This window comes from Miscanthus floridulus, chromosome 10 (genome assembly GCF_019320115.1).
Source record: "Miscanthus floridulus cultivar M001 chromosome 10, ASM1932011v1, whole genome shotgun sequence".
NCBI classification, from domain to species: domain Eukaryota; kingdom Viridiplantae; phylum Streptophyta; class Magnoliopsida; order Poales; family Poaceae; genus Miscanthus; species Miscanthus floridulus.
Genome location: NC_089589.1, coordinates 38,422,459 through 38,439,380, shown reverse-complemented (window position 1 = coordinate 38,439,380; position 16,922 = coordinate 38,422,459). Strand labels below are relative to the sequence as shown.

At 43.0% G+C, this 16,922-nt stretch overlaps 1 long non-coding RNA gene across 2 annotated transcripts; it reads left to right on the top strand.

The window, feature by feature from the left end:
* The first annotated feature begins 3,661 nt into the window (after positions 1 to 3,661).
* LOC136484783 (uncharacterized) lies at positions 3,662 to 16,442 on the top strand. 2 transcript variants are annotated; one of them, XR_010766209.1, is made up of 5 exons: positions 3,662 to 3,811; positions 3,897 to 3,938; positions 14,405 to 14,492; positions 15,690 to 15,790; positions 15,878 to 16,442. It is a non-coding gene; the product is annotated as an uncharacterized lncRNA (long non-coding RNA). The 2 variants fall into 2 exon arrangements; XR_010766210.1 differs by having other exon boundaries at positions 14,405 to 14,496.
* Positions 16,443 to 16,922: the final 480 nt, after the last annotated feature.

Sequence of the window (16,922 nt, the reverse complement as noted above, 5' to 3'; positions counted from 1 at the left end):
GACCGGTGAAATAAAATGCCCTACATTATACATTTGCCTTGCGCATTTTATTCCATCTCCTCCAATGTCGATGCAACACATGCACCAGCACGATCAATAAAGATATGATCCACTTCATATCATCACATGATCATATTGGTTCATCAATCTTGACTTCACTTGCTTTTCATCGTTGCCTTCGTTCATCGGCGCCAAGTCTTGCTCAAGCTTCACCGCCACGCGGTCTAATGCTCCAAATCCTCCAACTTGTCCTTCATGCTTGCAACCGGTCCATCAAGCCAAGTCATGTCTTGATCTTCTCCACCTTGATCACATGACTCAATGTCATGTCTCATGTGCAATGAGCTCCTTCATCATCATATGTGTGAGCTTTGCAACATGTCCGAGCCTTTTCCACCTTCATGACATATGTTGCTCACACACATGTACCTGTGGACTAATCACCTGTGTATCTCACATAAAAACAATTAGTCCACCTAGGGTTGTCACTCAATTACCAAAACCAAATAAGGACCTTTCAGCTCGCCAATTGCTCCTCGCGCAGGTGCTCGTCCAGCGCTACTCTCGTGGCCTCGCGAGGTGCTCGCCCAACACAGTGCCTTTGCTGGGGCACCAGCAACGTTGCCTCCGCTAGGGTGAGCTCCATGCGCCACCGCCGACCTCCGCGCCTGCGTCGACCTCCGCAACGATGAGCCTCCATTCGTCCAAGCAGAAAGGTGATATTGCGTTGAAAGCGCATGTTGCAAGCGTATGTTTTAAGTGTTTCAAATGTTTCAGAGGTGTGTTGTAAGTGTTTTCACATCGATGTTGCAAAAGTAGATCGGGATGTTGTACATGTTGCAATAGCTATACCCGTATGTTTCAAGTGTAGGTTCCTAATGTTTCATCTGTTTTAGGCGTATGTTGCAAGTGTTTCATCTGAATGTTGCAAATGTAGATCTAGATGTTGCATATATATATATACACACACACACACACACACACACACACACACACACACAACACACACACACACACGCAAGTGTTTCAAATGTTTTCATTATTATGTTTGCAAGTGTTTTCATCTGGATGTTTGCAATGGCTACACACGTGGTTTTATTTCTTTTCTGGTATTTTACAAGTGTTTCATATGTATGTTACAGGAGTTTCAACTGTTTCGAACGTATGTTGCAAGTATTTTATTTAGATGTTGCAATAGTAGATCCAGTGCTTCACATGTTGCAGTGAGACATATCTGTCGCACTCATCTACTATAGCTGCTGGGTCCGTGTGCATGCGCATGGGAACGGAGGGGGCGTGAGTGGCAGGTGCATAAAAAGGAGCGGGGCGCAGATCAAGACACGGAAAGACGCGTAGGTGCTGGAAACTGGGCGGCATGGGCGCCATGTGAAGTGTGGCAGCGTCTGTCGGATGGCTCTAACTTTCTCATGGAGGTTGTCCGCAACTCTAGACCTCTATTTCCTCCGCTGTTGCTGTCAGGTTCAAGGAGTCCCTAAATGTAAATGTGCAGCTCTGATTCTCCCATAAATAAGTCGGCTGCTTCCAGTAGGAGAAGCATGGTCCACGTTGCTCCAAATTCTCTCGTCCGTTAGATCTTCCATTGGACGTCCCAGATTTGTTGAAGCGGATTTCGCCCGAAGTGTCTCCTCGTCCCACTTCTCACTTTTTCCGCCTTCTCCTCTGCTTCTCCTCAGCTTCTCCAGCTTCTCGTCCGAATACAGAGAAACAAATATATACTCAGCTTCCGCTTCTCCTTCTAGATTCTTCTCCCAGCTTCCCCTCTCTCTCTCACCCCGTCGCTCTCTCCTGACGCGAGCCGCGGGTCCCTCTCTCTCCCCCGACGCAAGCGGCGGTGACGGCGCCCTTGGGATGCGGCGCCCCCACGGTGGGCATCCCCGGCAACAGAGCAGCGCGACCAGGCCCCGGCGGTGGAGGCCGGCGCGGCTTCCCCTCGTTGCTGCCTCTCCCGCTTGCTCCGCGTGTGCTCGGCGAAGCCCTAGCTGTTCTTCCTCGCCGGCCATGCCTGGTGGTTCCAGCTCGGCGGCCGTGTCAGGTGGGCACTGCCCCCCGTGGCGGCAGCGTCTGTCGTCCCCACGGGCTCCCCCCGCTGCGGCGCCATCGACACCCACCAGGTACGCTCACCCCTTCTCTTCTCTACCTGTTGTGTGAAGCCGAGCACCCAAACCCTAGCTTTCCTCAACCTCTCTTTTCTATGTGGCTCCACTTACCCTCAGATTTCGTTTGCTCATACTCTAGGGTTTGTATATTCATGCTTATTTACTCTACCCTTTCTATGTTTGCGACTTCAATTGCAGGTAAACCCAGATCTGGAGATGGAGCTAAAGCCGCAAGCACAGCCAAGGCCATATATATGCGTCAGTAAGATGTTTGGTTGGGAACCGTAAGTTCATCCTACAGGCATCATGTCAAATCGATTTTGAAACAATCATTACTCTGTTAAAAGAGCTATACATGGAGAGAAAAGCTTGCACGAAGAATTTGCGAATAATTAGCATTGAATTGAAATTTTGATGTATCTGGTTGCACATGGCTGCTATGTGACCATGTTCAAAATGAGAATAGATGCCTCTTGTATGAAATGGTCTTATGCTTATATGGCATCCTATATTGTTCTATCGAGTGTTTGTGAATTTCTAACTGAAGCTAATGCAAATTTTTAACCGCTACCAAAATCAGTTTTTGCTAAGGATGTGTTTACTAATGTAAGCATTTTTTTGGTTCTTGCAGGGAGTAAAAAATTTGACGATGCTTGGGTGAGTATGTGCTACCATTTCTAATTTGATTTAATTTGTAATTCCGCAGAAACTGCTGTTTATCAGGCTTTCAATTTTATAGTAAATCTTAGTTTCTAAGATGCTTCATCATCGCAGAAAGTTTAGCCATTTTGTAAACATGTTTGTGCTCGTCATAAAATTTGATTACTGGAACAGAGATAGAGAATTCATGCTCCTCAGAAAATTGAAATCTGTTTTATACAGTTTGATTGAAGGGCGGGCCTGGTGCAAGCGGTAGAGTCTTACCACCTGTGACCTGAAGGTCCCAGGTTCGAGTCGCGGTCTCCTCGCATTGCACAGGCGAGGGTAAGGCTTGCCACTAACACCCTTCCCCAGACCCCGCACAGAACGAGAGCTCTCTGCACTGGGTACGCCTTTTTTTATACAGTTTGATTGCACCTTATCTTTGTCCTAATTTGACGGGCAGTCATGTTTATAGGTCATTCACAATGTTTTTTGGGGTTTTTTCATCTCTTTGCTTCCATGTTCTAGGGGAATTGCCTATCTGTCCACAGGGACAACGATAATGATAGAAAATTGAATATTTAATAATTCTTTCTTTGATTAGTTTATGGCCATCACAATGTTCTTAACCATATTCTACTGTAGCAGTTCGGATGTCCCTGTTGATTATATAATTTTAACTGCATATGAATATGCAGACTATGTTTATTTGCCTTTCTTTCTTTCGCATTTCTAAGCGATCTCCATTCTTGGTTAAATCTGCCATATTTTCATATTCATGTGCACACTGTGCGAGAGTAGATTTATTTATTGTTGCCATTACATTCTTCTTACTACCATTAACTCATGCCTGCCTGGTTACCTGTTCTATGCCAATTACCAAATTATTCCTCTGCAGATTTTCAAGATGTCACTTGATCTCCTTCCAATGCTACATCAGCAAGCAAAGCAAACTCCAGTTTGTCTCCGTGTCTTGATATGGGATATGGGAATACCACCCACTTGATGATAGTCCGAGAGCACATATAGATCTTGTTTTGGCCGATGCAAAGGTACATGTCAATTTTCTTGTGTACTTTCCCTTTGTCGATATATGTAGACTAACTATCAGTGTATTCTTCTTATATATGTATATAGGAGTAGGCCATGTGTGGTCAAATTGTACGGGTCACCACATAGGTGATAAGGACATGAGCTCCATACATACGACCATGATTGGAGATAGAGGACGAGGAGATCAGCGAGGGTGTCCTAACCGAGAAGGAGACCCGAAGCTTATCCGGTTCGAGTCACCAAGGTGGAGGCCCAAATCAAGTTCGAGCACATCTCGGATTCTAGGATCAGTCTGTCATAAAACTGGTCACATGGACGTGTCCGGGCTCCGTTTTCGACGATCCACATAAGGATGGAAAGCTAATTAGATAAGAAAGCCAACGCAAGTGGTCTCACATCAAAAGCCCTTCGGAATCAACAGTAATCGTCGAAACAAGTGAATTAGTCTAGCAAAACCTATTCAATAGATGAAATATCTAAATGTGCAACTACGGTTTTGCTAGTGAGTTGCTATCTCTACCGCGAAACAAGTAATGTAAACAGTGTAAATGCGGAAGCTAAAGAGCAAGGTAGAGATATGCAAACTCCCATCGACGACTCCGGTATTTTTACCGAGGTATCGAGAAGCGCGCAAGCTTCCCCCTAGTCCTCGTTGGAGCCCCTCGTAAGGAATCCCTCGCAAGGGCCAAGCTCCCGGTCGGGTAACTCCGTGGATAGCCTCGAGCCTTCCCCACGCGCAAGTGGGTCTCCGACGTGTCTTCTGGCAAGCCTCTCCCGGATGCTCCTCACCATCTTCACTATCAAGCTTCCGGCTGAAACACCGCGGGCCTTGTTCCCTCCAATACACGGTGGCGGCCACACCACAAACGCGGTTGGTGTGATCTCACAAGACTTCAAGCCCCTCCGATGTACAACAATGGTGCTCGCAGCACCGGGTGGTAAGAGGTATGTAAACCTCACTAAACACTAGGCCTAAACCTAGAGCAAGCGCATAAGCGGTGGTCTAATCAACCTAAGCACTTCGCAAAGCACCTACGCTAATCACCTGATGAAACACTAAGCACTATGCAAGTAGAGATCACTAAAATGGTGTATCAACACTCTTGGTATGTTTTCTCAGCTCCACACTTCACAAATGGTCAGTTGGGGGTTGTATTTATAAGCCCCACTGAGAAAGTAGCCGTTGGGGTCGAATTCCCACGAAACTGCTACTGACCGGACGCTGAATCGTCCTGACCAGACACGTCCGGTCGTCCCGACCATTGAGCCGCCAATATACTGATCGGACGCTGGCTAGCGTCCGATCGCCTGCCACCGGACGTGTCCGGTCGTAGATTTGCCGCTCTAGAACCTTACTGTACTCGATCGGACGCTGCTGTCCTACGTCCGGTCGGTTGCCGCCAGCGTCCGATCTAGTGTCCAGTCGCCTATCTACCGAGTCATCTGCCCAGCGTCCGGTCGCTTGTCCAGCGTCCGGTCACCTCAGTGAGCTCGTTTCTTCGCGATCTTGCGTACGGCTTGGTTCCAATCTTCGTGCTTGGACTTTGCTTGATATCTTAGGTCTTCTCTTGTGCTTCTAAGGTCTTTCTTAAGATGTTGATCATCGGATCACCACGTCGCCTTCGTCCAAGTCACGTCTTGCACCCTATTGAACTACAAAATAAACACTTGCAAATTCATTAGTCCAATTTGGTTGTGTTGGTCATCAAACACCAAAATCCAAAGTAAATGGGCCAAGGGTCCATTTTCCTTACAATCTCCCCCTTTTTGGTGATTGATGACAACACGACCAAAGCAAGCAAATGATAAGAATTTGAAGATTAAAAATTACCTACTTGCTAGGATGCAATGCAAAGGGCAAGGTTATATGATACTAATTGACAGATACCAATAAAAACTTTACTTAAAAGCTTGTCTTGCCCTTGCAAATGTTCCCATGTGATATTATGGATTAAAGCCTAGCTTTCTAAAAAAAATCTCCCATTACTTAGACTAATCCATAATTCACTTTCCTCCCTTTTTCAGACCATTACTACTTGTAACTAAATGCTAGTCTTTGGTCCTTCAAATTCTCCCCCTTTGGCATCAAACACCCAAAAAGGAATACATTAGTAGCACAAGGGAGGGTCAAACTTTGTGAACCAAATGAAGGATTTGATTAGCATGGAATAGGTCACAAAACTTGACTATCACATTATATAGACTAAGCTCCCCCTAAAATTATGCATACATATGATAAAAAGCAAAGCATATGCATAATTAGCAATTTATTGCACAAGAGAGGTTAATCTATATAATGCATGGAGAAAGCAAATAAATATCAAAGAGAGATCAACATGGTGATATCGGTTTAGAAATACCATATGTGAAAATTAATTTAATTTCTACCAATTGAAGTATAATGCTTTCCTCCGGGGACTCCATTTTCCTTGCAATGAGACTACTATACACAAGATAAGCTTGAAAAGGTGTTAGTCTCAAAGCATCCAACTTGTAGATTAAGCTCCCCCTAAATTTGTGCATACAAGTGTTGAATACTTGTAAAATTTGTGCACATTGATTTAAGTATCAAAATACCACTTGAAAGATGATATTTGGGAGAGATTATCTACAATTTGGACTTTGGCACATATTAGATAAATAATTGTAAAACAAGCTATGTGCCGTGCTCCTAAACAATTTTAAACCATGTAGGTTTGCTCCAAGGGTTGATAATGAAACCGAGCAAGCCTACCATATGATATACCTATTGAATGCATGACAAAAGATTTAAGCATGTAAATGCAAACATAGGCATGAAAGATAACTAGATGCTTTAATAAGTATATCAATTGAAAAACAATACCAATTGAAATGAATACTAATTGAAAGTAATGACATCCAGTTACCTAACATGGGAAGGGGAATTTGGGTCCATAGTATTCACTAACCTACTTGGCAATGATTTTGTCCATCATGATGCACCCCATGAAATGCACCCATACTTTGCCAAGTCTCCAAATTCCCCAAAGTCCGACAGACTTCTCACTTCCCTTTCGGGATCCAAACCTTCTTGGTGCTCTTCATGTTTGAAATGATTTCCTTTGGCACCCAAAAGCGTCTGACCCCATAGTTGGCTTGCTTGTTCACCTTGATGGCCACCACCTTATCATTTTTCTTCTTCTTCAAGAGATAAGGTATGGAGGCCTTCTTGTCCACCTTGTTGGTGTAGGTATTGGAGAGCTTGCTTGTTTGCTTTTTCTCCATCTTCTTTGCTCCTCCCCCATTCTTCACCTTGCACTCATAGGACTTGTGACCTTCCTTGTGGCACACGTAACAAACCATGGTTTGTCCTTCATCAAGCTTCTTCACTCCCTTGACGGTGTTATCTTGATGAAGTTGGGTTTGCTTCGCCTTGCCTTTCACTTGAGTCAAGTCCTTGGTGAGGCGAGCTACTTCTTGCTTGAGTTGCTCATTCTCCTTTGCAACCTCTTGTGTGCATGTATCTACAACAACTTTCTCAATACAAACTTGGTTGCACAAAGGTGAGTCTAAACATAAGTCATTACAAGAAGTAGAGGCATCCTTTTTAGACAAGTTAATGATAGAACTTTTCTTTTTAGATGCCTTGGTGGGGTTGTGCTAACGGCTTCAAGATTAGCAACTTTATTAGTTAGCTCATCACAATGTTTGCACATGGTTTCCATTTTAGCAAGCAAACTATTATATGCTTCTTGTGAGCTAGCTAACTTTTCTTTTAATTTTTCATTTTTCTTTAAGAGTTGCTCATCATTGATTGTGCATGCATTTGTTGTTGCACTAGTCTCAAGTTTCTCAATTTTAGTAGATAGTTCAATATTGAGATTAGCAAAGTTCTTATATTGTTCAAGCAAGGTTTTGTATGCTTTTCGTGAACTATCTAGCTTTTCTTTTAAACTTTTGAGCTTCTTTTGTTGACTAGTGTAAGCTTTAGCATAATTAAGATTTTCTTGCACAAGTTCATGATAAGAAGGCATATCATCATCACTATCACTCTCACTAGAGGAAGAGCTTTCGTTACCTCATGCCATAAGGCACACACGAGAAGAGCTTGATGATGAGTGCTTGCGGCCTCACCTCTTGTGATGGGGTTCTTCTTCACTTGAAGAATCATCACATGATCTTATTGATGTGAGGGCTTGGTTCTTGCATGCCTTCTTCTTTGTCTTGGGTGTGGGCTTGTTTGGACAAACTTCCACAAAGTGCCCCAACTCGCCACATCCATGGCATCCTCTCTTTCTTTGCTCATTTCTTTGATTTGTGAAAATGAAATCTTGAATTTGGATGGGCACACCCTTGACATTGAGCCTTTGGATCATCTTCTCCACTTTGTTGATCACTTTGATTGATTCTTCATTAAGATCGGAGGTGGAGGAGGAAGATTGATCATCACTTGAATCTTCATCATCATCATCATCGTCTTCATCTTCTTCTTCATCTTCACTTGAGGAGCTTGAGCTTGAGCTTGTCTCAACTTGCTTGCCCTTCATCTTCTTTTTCTCGCTACAAGCGAGAGCTTTGCCTTTGCTTGATGAAGAAGCTTCTTCTTGACCCATCTTATGTGACATTTCAAATACCACTAACTTGCCAATGGCTATGCCTGGGGTCATGTTGCTCAAGTCCTCCATGTTGTGAAGGATGGTGATGATGCTTGCATATTTCTTTTGTGGTAGCACGGAGATGATCTTCCTCACGATGTCCGCATCATCTAGCTTTAATAATCATATAGAATGGAGCTCATTGATAATTAGATTCAAACGAGAATACATATCACGAACAAGCTCATCATCATTCATAGTAAAGGAATCATAGTTTTGCTTTGCTAGACAATGTTTTTGCTCATGGATATTGCTTGTGCCGTCATGGAGCTCTTGGAGTTTTAACCAAATTTCATGTGCTGTATTTAAAGTGAATACTTGGTTAAAAACTTCCATACTAAGTGATTCAAACAAATAATTTTTAGCTCTAGCATTGAAGTGCATTTCTTTTTCATCTCTTTGTGGGTTTTTCGGGATTCTTGATGGGTTTCATCCTGTCACGAGTGACTCTCCATACACCCAAATCAACTGCCTCAAGGTGGCAAGCCATTCTAGCTTTATAGTATGGGAAGTTAGTGCCGTCAAAGTGTGGAGGTCTAGCGGTATCCATCCCAACCACTCTAAATAGCATCGGCTCAACGGCGGTTAAGCCAAAGGTCCAAAATGAGCCAACCGGCTCTAATACCAATTGAAGGGACTGTGACGCCTAAGAGGGGGGGTGAATTAGGCAACTTAAAAATCTAACTCCAAAACTATGGCCTCTTTTTCTAAGTCTAGCAAAACCTATGCAATAGATGAAATATCTAAATGTGCAACTACGGTTTTGCTAGTGAGTTGCTATCTCTACCGCAAAACAAGTAATGTAAACAATGTAAATGCGGAAGCTAAAGAGCAAGGTAGAGATATGCAAACTCCCGTCGATGACTCCGGTATTTTTACCGAGGTATCGAGAAGCGCGCAAGCTTCCCCCTAGTCCTCGTTGGAGCCCCTCGCAAGGGCCAAACTCCTGGTGGGATAACTCCGTGGATAGCCTCGGGCCTTCCCCACGCGTAAGTGGGTCTCCGACGTGCCTTCCGGCAAGCCTCTCCCGGATGCTCCCCGCCGTCTTCACTATCAAGCTTCCGGCCGAAACTCCATGGGCTTTGTTCCCTCCAATACATGGTGGCGGCCACACCACAAACGCGGTTGGTGTGATCTCGCAAGACTTCAAGCCCCTCCGATGTACAACAATGGTGCTCGCAAGCACCGGGTGGTAAGAGGTATGTAAACCTCACTAAACACTAGGCCTAAACCTAGAGCAAGCGCATAAGCGGTGGTCTAATCAACCTTAGCACTTCGCAAAGCACCTACGCTAATCACCTGATGAAACACTAAGCACTATGCAAGTGGAGATCACTAAAATAGTGTATCAACACCCTTGGTATGTTTCCTCAGCTCCACACTTCACAAATGGCCGGTTGGGGTTGTATTTATAAGCCCCACTGAGAAAGTAGCCGTTGGGGTCGAATTCCCGCGAAACTACTACTGACCGGACGCTGAATCGTCCTGACCGGACGCGTCCGGTCATCCCGACCATTGAGCCAGCAATATACTGATCGAACGCTGGCCAGCGTCCGGTCGCCTGCCACCGGACGCGTCTAGTCATAGATTTGCCGCTCTGGAACCTTACTGTACTCGATCGGACGCTGCTGTCCTGCGTCCGGTCAGTTGCCGCCAGCGTCTGGTTTAGTGTCCGGTCGCCTGTCTACCGAGTCCTCTGCCCAGCGTCCGGTCGCTTGTCCAGCGTCCGGTCACCTCAGTGAGCTTGTTTCTTCACGATCTTACGTACGGTTTGGTTCCAATCTTCGTACTTGGACTTTGCTTGATATCTTGGGTCTTCTCTTGTGCTTCTAAGGTCTTTCTTAAGATGTTGATCATCAGATCACCACGTCGCCTTCGTCCAAGTCACGTCTTGCACCCTATTGAACTACAAAATAAATACTTGCAAATTCATTAGTCCAATTTGGTTGTGTTAGTCATCAAACACCAAAATCCAAAGTAAATGGGCCAAGGGTCCATTTTCCTTACAATAAGTCAGCGTCCAGAATCTGCTAGGGTGCTGCGACACCGTCTTTTGGTCTGTTGGGCCGTGTATCGTCTTAGAACCCATTAGGGGGCGTGTCCAGGGGGTGACATCCGGGGCTCTATAATTAGCAGCCGTCGCTCTCCTTAGGGTTTGTGTTTTATTTTGTTCTTGATTTCCTTGTGAAACAGTCGTCGTTTTGCTGCAATTGTGCCATCAAGGCCGCTTGCTGTGAACCAGGGCCCCGGTTCTTGATCTTGTTCGCCTGTGGCGATTAGTCCTTTTGAATAAAGACCTGAACTCCTTCTCATTATCATAATCCTCATATTTATTTGTAATTTCAGATTGCGTTCATCCCGTTCTTGCTTGTGTTCTCGATTCGGTTGTAAGAAAGCCTTCTCGGCGAGGTCAATCGCGTTCGTGTGGTTGATAACCAACGGAGCAGTGGTGTAACAGTTGCGAGGGTCCGAATCAGTCTTGGTTCAAAGCCTAGACCGTGAACGTCGAGTCTCCACCAATCGACGCTATCATACCTTTTGAAAGATCAGGCCTTGTCTACATCAAGTGGTATCAGAGCCCTAGTTGCTCATTAGGTATATCTCTGTGTTTCTCTTTAGATTAAATCTATTTTTCATTACCTAGAGTCCACAAAAAGCAAAAAAAAACACTGCGACATATTCCCTATCCTACAACTCCTTTGTGCCATCGCAATATTTTTTAATTTCAGTTTGCTTTATTGAATGGTCGTCTTTTGTGTGTCGTTGTGTTTGTTGGTTTATTCAAGTCAGAGTCTAGTTCTTCTCGAATTTGTTCCTCTCAGTTTGGTGTTGAGTTGGTCCTGTATACACATATTAGATTTGCATAATTCCTTATCTAATAGATATCAAGTCCAATTTGGTTTCTTCTTTAGCATGTACATTGGACTTTGGAGAGCTACTTTTGGAAGCACATATCGTGTTGCTTTTTGATATCCTAGAACTTGAGTCTTGCATCATATCAGAGAGAAATTAAACTCTAGTTGCATTGTACCACATGATATATTTGAAGGTTGTATTGCGGCACTTATCTAGTTAAAAAATCAATCAAAGGCAGAAAAAGGCAAAGAGGTGCAAAAACCAAAAGAAGGAAAAAAAGCTGCACCTAAAAAAGAGAGAGAACAATAAAGAAGGAAAGAAAAAGAAAGTGAAAAAAAATTCAGAAGTGCTTGCATCCTTTTGAGTCCTTGTGTTGAGTTGTATTGTATTGTTTGCTTGAACTAGGTCCAGGACGAGTTTAGGACAACAACATAGACTAGTTTGGGACTACTTTTCAATCTTGCAATTTCTGCATTAAATTATTGATATTTCTTGCTACTATATTGTGCCTGTCCAAGCTCTACTTTCTTCTAACCAAGTACAGGTTCGCCTTGTAACTGTTACACTCAAGCTACAACGGTATCACAGTCATCGATCGATTGCACCACCTGTTGCTTTGGTAAGAACACTTGTAAGACCGTGGTAAGACGCTTGAGAGTGTGTGATTTTACTCCTTGACCACATCCTACAGTAGCTGATAGGAAAATACATACTTGTGTGTTTTCTTGTTTGATGCTAACAATGATAGGTCACAACACGTACCGATATGAGACATCAATGATGCATGAGCCACACACTATTGTGGCTACACCTCCTCCCGTAGGTCAATCTATTCTTTCTTCCCCGCCTACTTATGATGGTATTGGTGCTGATGAGTACATTGAGTGGGAAACTAAAATAGATAATATTTTTGCACAAAGTTATATGTGCGAACGGAGGAAAATAAAAAAAATGCAACTGGTGTTTTGAGACAATCTATATCAACTTGGTGGGAGTCTTTAAGTTTTTTAGATAAACCTCACACATGGAATAATATGAAAGATCATATGAGAGAAAAATTTGTTAATCCATCTCTTGTAATTAATTCAAATGATGAGGTGCATCAACTAGATCAATCTCTTGTTATTCCTCCTGCTATGCCTAACCTTTTGCAGGACAATGTACAAAAGAACGAGGATGACGTGATAGAAAATGAGATGCTCACAACCTCATGTGAAAATTTAGAACCATCAACTATTACTCCTGCTGAACATGAGAGCAAAGGTAATGCCTATGATGCTAAACTCATAGAAGGTGAGAGTTCTATTGATGTGCTGAATTTTTCCACCAATCATGCTATGATAGAGCAGATTTTAGTGGAGCATTCGCTTGATTTACCTTTGTCATAAGATGATTTGCTTGATGTTCCTTGTGACGAAGATGACTTGCATGATGGTATTTATGTTATACCCATGCAATCATTGAAAAATGATCATGCTATATGTGTGCTGAAATCGAACACTTGTGCTGAAAATAGACTTGTTATTCATAATGCTAGCGAAGTTGATGAGCTGAAATTGTTGTCTTCTTTAAATACTTTGGGTTACATCGAATTTGATGTTTCGTGTAATCTTAGTTCTTTAGAGGAAAAACTTTATGCATATGCTGATTTGCCATGGTTCTCTAGACATACATATCATATTTTTGGCAAATATAACAACCAAGGACAATATTTGATACAACGAGTTTACATTTGTACAAATCTGAATTCTCCTTTTGTTGTGCAAAGTAATGATCAACTAGAGGACATTAAAATCAACACTATTGTTATGCCATATTCCTCTAGTTTTGCTTTTCTAGCACAAGTGGAATCCAAAGAAAGTAATCATATGTTTCTTGTTAGTACTAATCTTTTGTAGGATAGTATTGGCAAAGATCGTGTGTATTTTAATCGAGCAGACTACATGTCTGTAGGACAAGACACACTACAAACCTAGACATGTGGTCATATTCTTTCTCACAACATTATCCATTCCCATTATTTTAGAAACCTCGTTTGTCCCCATGTTGTGCAGGATCGACTTCTAGCAAAATCTACGCCAAGGACGGCTTTTTATCAAGAAAGGGAGAATGATAAGGACATGAGCTCCATGTATACTCCATGTATACGACCATGCTTGGAGATAGAGAACGAGAAGATCAGCGAGGGTGTCCTAACCGAGACGGAGACCCGAAGCTCATCTGGTTCGAGTCACCAAGGTTGAGGTCTAAATCAAGTTTGAACCCATCTCGGGTTGTCTATCATAAAACTAGTCACACAGGCGTGTCCGAGCTCTATTTTCGACGATCCACATATGGATGGAAAGCTAATTAGACAAGGAAGCCAACGCAAGTAGTCTCACGTCAAAAGCCCTTCGGAATCAACAGGAATCGTCGAAACAAGTCAGCGTCCAGAATCTATCAGGGTGCTGCGATGCCGTCTTTTGGTCCGTTGGGCCGTGTATTGTCTTAGAGCCCATTAGGGGCGCATCCAGGGGGTGACGTCCGGGGCTCTATAATTAGCAGCCGTCGCTCTTCTTAGGGTTTGGATTTTGTTTAGTTCTTGATTTTCTGGTGAAACAGACGTCGTTTTGCTGTAACTGTGCCGCTAAGACCGCTTGCTGTGAACCAGGGCCCCGGTTCTTGATATTGTTCGCCTGTGGCGATTAGTCCTTTTGAATAAAGACCTGAACTCCTTCTTGTTATCATAAGCCTCATATTTATTTGTAATTTCAGATTGCGTTCATCCCGTTCTTGCTTGTGTTCTTGATTCGCTTGCAGGAAAGCCTTCTCGGCGAGGTCAATCGCGTTCGCGTGGTTGATAACCAACGGAGCAGTGGTGTAACGGTTGCGAGGGTCCGAATCAGTCTTGGTTCGAAGCCTACAGCCTGTTCGTTTTCGGCTGGATTGGCTTATAAGCCCATGGCTAAAGTACTGCTGGCTGGTTTAGTGTGAGAGGAAAACACTGTTGGCTGACTGATAACCAAGACAGATACAGGCAGTTATAGCCTGCCGAACAGGCAGATAGATCGTGAACGTCGAGTCTCCACCAATCGACGCTATCATACCTTTCGAAAGATCGGACCTTGTCTACATTATTAGGGCAAGGTGCTGCTTTTGTCAGATAGGACAGTGCCATGTCTGCTGCAGTTTTGGATTGCTACTGTCCACCTTCGAATTGGAAGAACAAGTATGTGAGTTCACAATACGATTTGACAAACACACTGTAATTTGTATTCTTTGCATTCAGTTCCAATTCATCTTATGGTTGTTACTAATTTAGACAAAAGAAAAAAAAAAAGGTCTTCAACCAATACAAATGCATGCAATAGGTTGTTTCTAGGAGCACTAATTATTTATGGCAGCTTCGTGAGTAAAATAAAAATTATTTGTTCTTCGTGATGCTCTGTTCTTTAGATTTCAGAGAAACACATCAACTGAATTTAGATTTAAGGGCTATTTGATTGCTCTCCGGTTTCAGTCATCTTTTGGTGAGCATAAGTTCACCCCATCGAACTGAGATTGTTTTCTTCCACTATGATATCTGATTCCCATCTACAGTTAATTTGTACTCATGCAGACAATTTTAGTAGCAGATCATTTTGTACATGGGTTCCAACAGCCTTAACTAGGTTCTGAGAAAGATAATCTAGGAGGACAGAGGATGTGCTCCATGTTCATAGGATCATATGATTCATTGTTTCCCAACTGATACCAGGAGGATCAAATGAAAGTGCATATTAATCAATGTTTTTTGTCCATGTCAAATACTTGCATGTTAGCATCAGGGCTTGGGTCGCAAAATCAGTGTGGTTCAGAAAATTGGTTGTGTATCTCCAATTTCCTTACATTAAGTTCTATCAGGTGTTAAAATTTGAGTTTGGTTCACAAACTATTTGCTGTATCTTCAGTTGTTCTTAGTCTATATTTGGCTGTGTAATGTTAGCAGCTATGGACCTGTCTACTTGACTGTTAACTCTGATTGTTCCGCATCGAGGTGCAGAACAAAACAGGAGCCACCCAGTTTTTTTTTAATATCCACACATTTCACACTTTCATAGCCACCCAGGTGGTTCTGTGTTGTTTCCGTACACACATTTAAGCCACTCAACTGATCTGTACGCACTAATTTGCTCTTTCAGGCCTTGTTTAGATGCCATCCAAATTCCAAGTTTTTTCACTCTCTCTCCATCACATCAATTTTTAGCCGCTTGCATGGAGTATTAAATGTAGGTAAAAAAATAACTAATACACAGTTTAGTTGGAAATCACGAGATGAATCTTTTGAGCCTAGTTGGTCCACGATTGGACAATATTTGCCAAATAAGACGAAAGTGGTACTATTTATCGGGTTCAAAAAAAATTTACAAAGTGAACAAGGCCTCAGGTGCAGAACAAAACAGGAGCCCAAAAAACTGACACAGACATAGTCCATAGCAGCAGTCCAAGTGAAAACCCTGCCTCAGCATTAGAGAACCCAGCCAAAAAGTAAGTACACACACGCAGCCCGGCTACATATTCATAAACCTCAATCTCTCTATATCACACTCCCCCTATATGTTCCAAATGATGCAGGCCAAAGGTTGGAGGTTCCAGGCCTGAAAACAAGGAGTTGCAACCGCAAAACTCAGTAACAACATAGCTACAGTCTGATCAGGCCAATACATACCTACGCCACCACAACTACACTCTGTGGTTATACCTTTTATTACGAAAATATTATTTCACCTGCCCTTACAGTTATATTTTTGGTTGCCATCATTCTGACCCCAATACATATTTAACACGTTGCGTGCATAAATATTGCAGTTTCTTTTTAAAAAAGTACCCCCACCTGCCATCTATTAAACTGCTAAGCCCTGACCATCTCTACTTCTTTTGTACAGAACGCAAACCTGTTGCACACAGTATCTACATCGTCATTTTGCGCCGCGTGGAGGATGCACATCCATATCTCCGAAGTCGTCTACCTATATTAACTACTCCAATCTCATAACTGTTCCTTATATTTTGCGCGTTCTACCGCAGCCAAAACTATCCTGTTGAACAAACGGTTCCTCACAGACTAAGCTTTGTAAATTACCGTAGCTGCCACCGCACTTCCCATCAACTTGTATAATTACATTACCTACCACCAGACGTTGCTACACCACCTTTTAACTATCATGTTACGTAAAATCAGGATCTTGTACCTATGAACCCCATCTGTGTAATGCTACAACCAGCTGTGTAATGTTAGAACCATACTCTATCATGCTAAGAATCTGTCCAATTTACGGTGCTCCATTTACTTTCCAGTGCATACCGGACTCTGTAACTGCTTCATACTATGGTCCTGTTTGGTTCCGAGCTCCTAAAACTTTAGTTCCTAAAAGTTTTAGGCAGCTTTCTAAAACCTTCTAAAAGAGTGTTTGGTTGCACATCTTGAAACTGACTAAAAACAATAAATGTTGTTAAACAAAGACACTTTTACTCTTCTTTAGAGAGAGAGGGGGAGAGGGGGCAATAAATGAGGGTAGTGGGGGTCCAGGAAGAACTTTACGAGGTTTTAGGAGGGGGGTGGAGCTCCTAAAGAAAAACCAGCCTCCTAAAACTTTTAGGAGGTTTTAGGAGAGGGTGT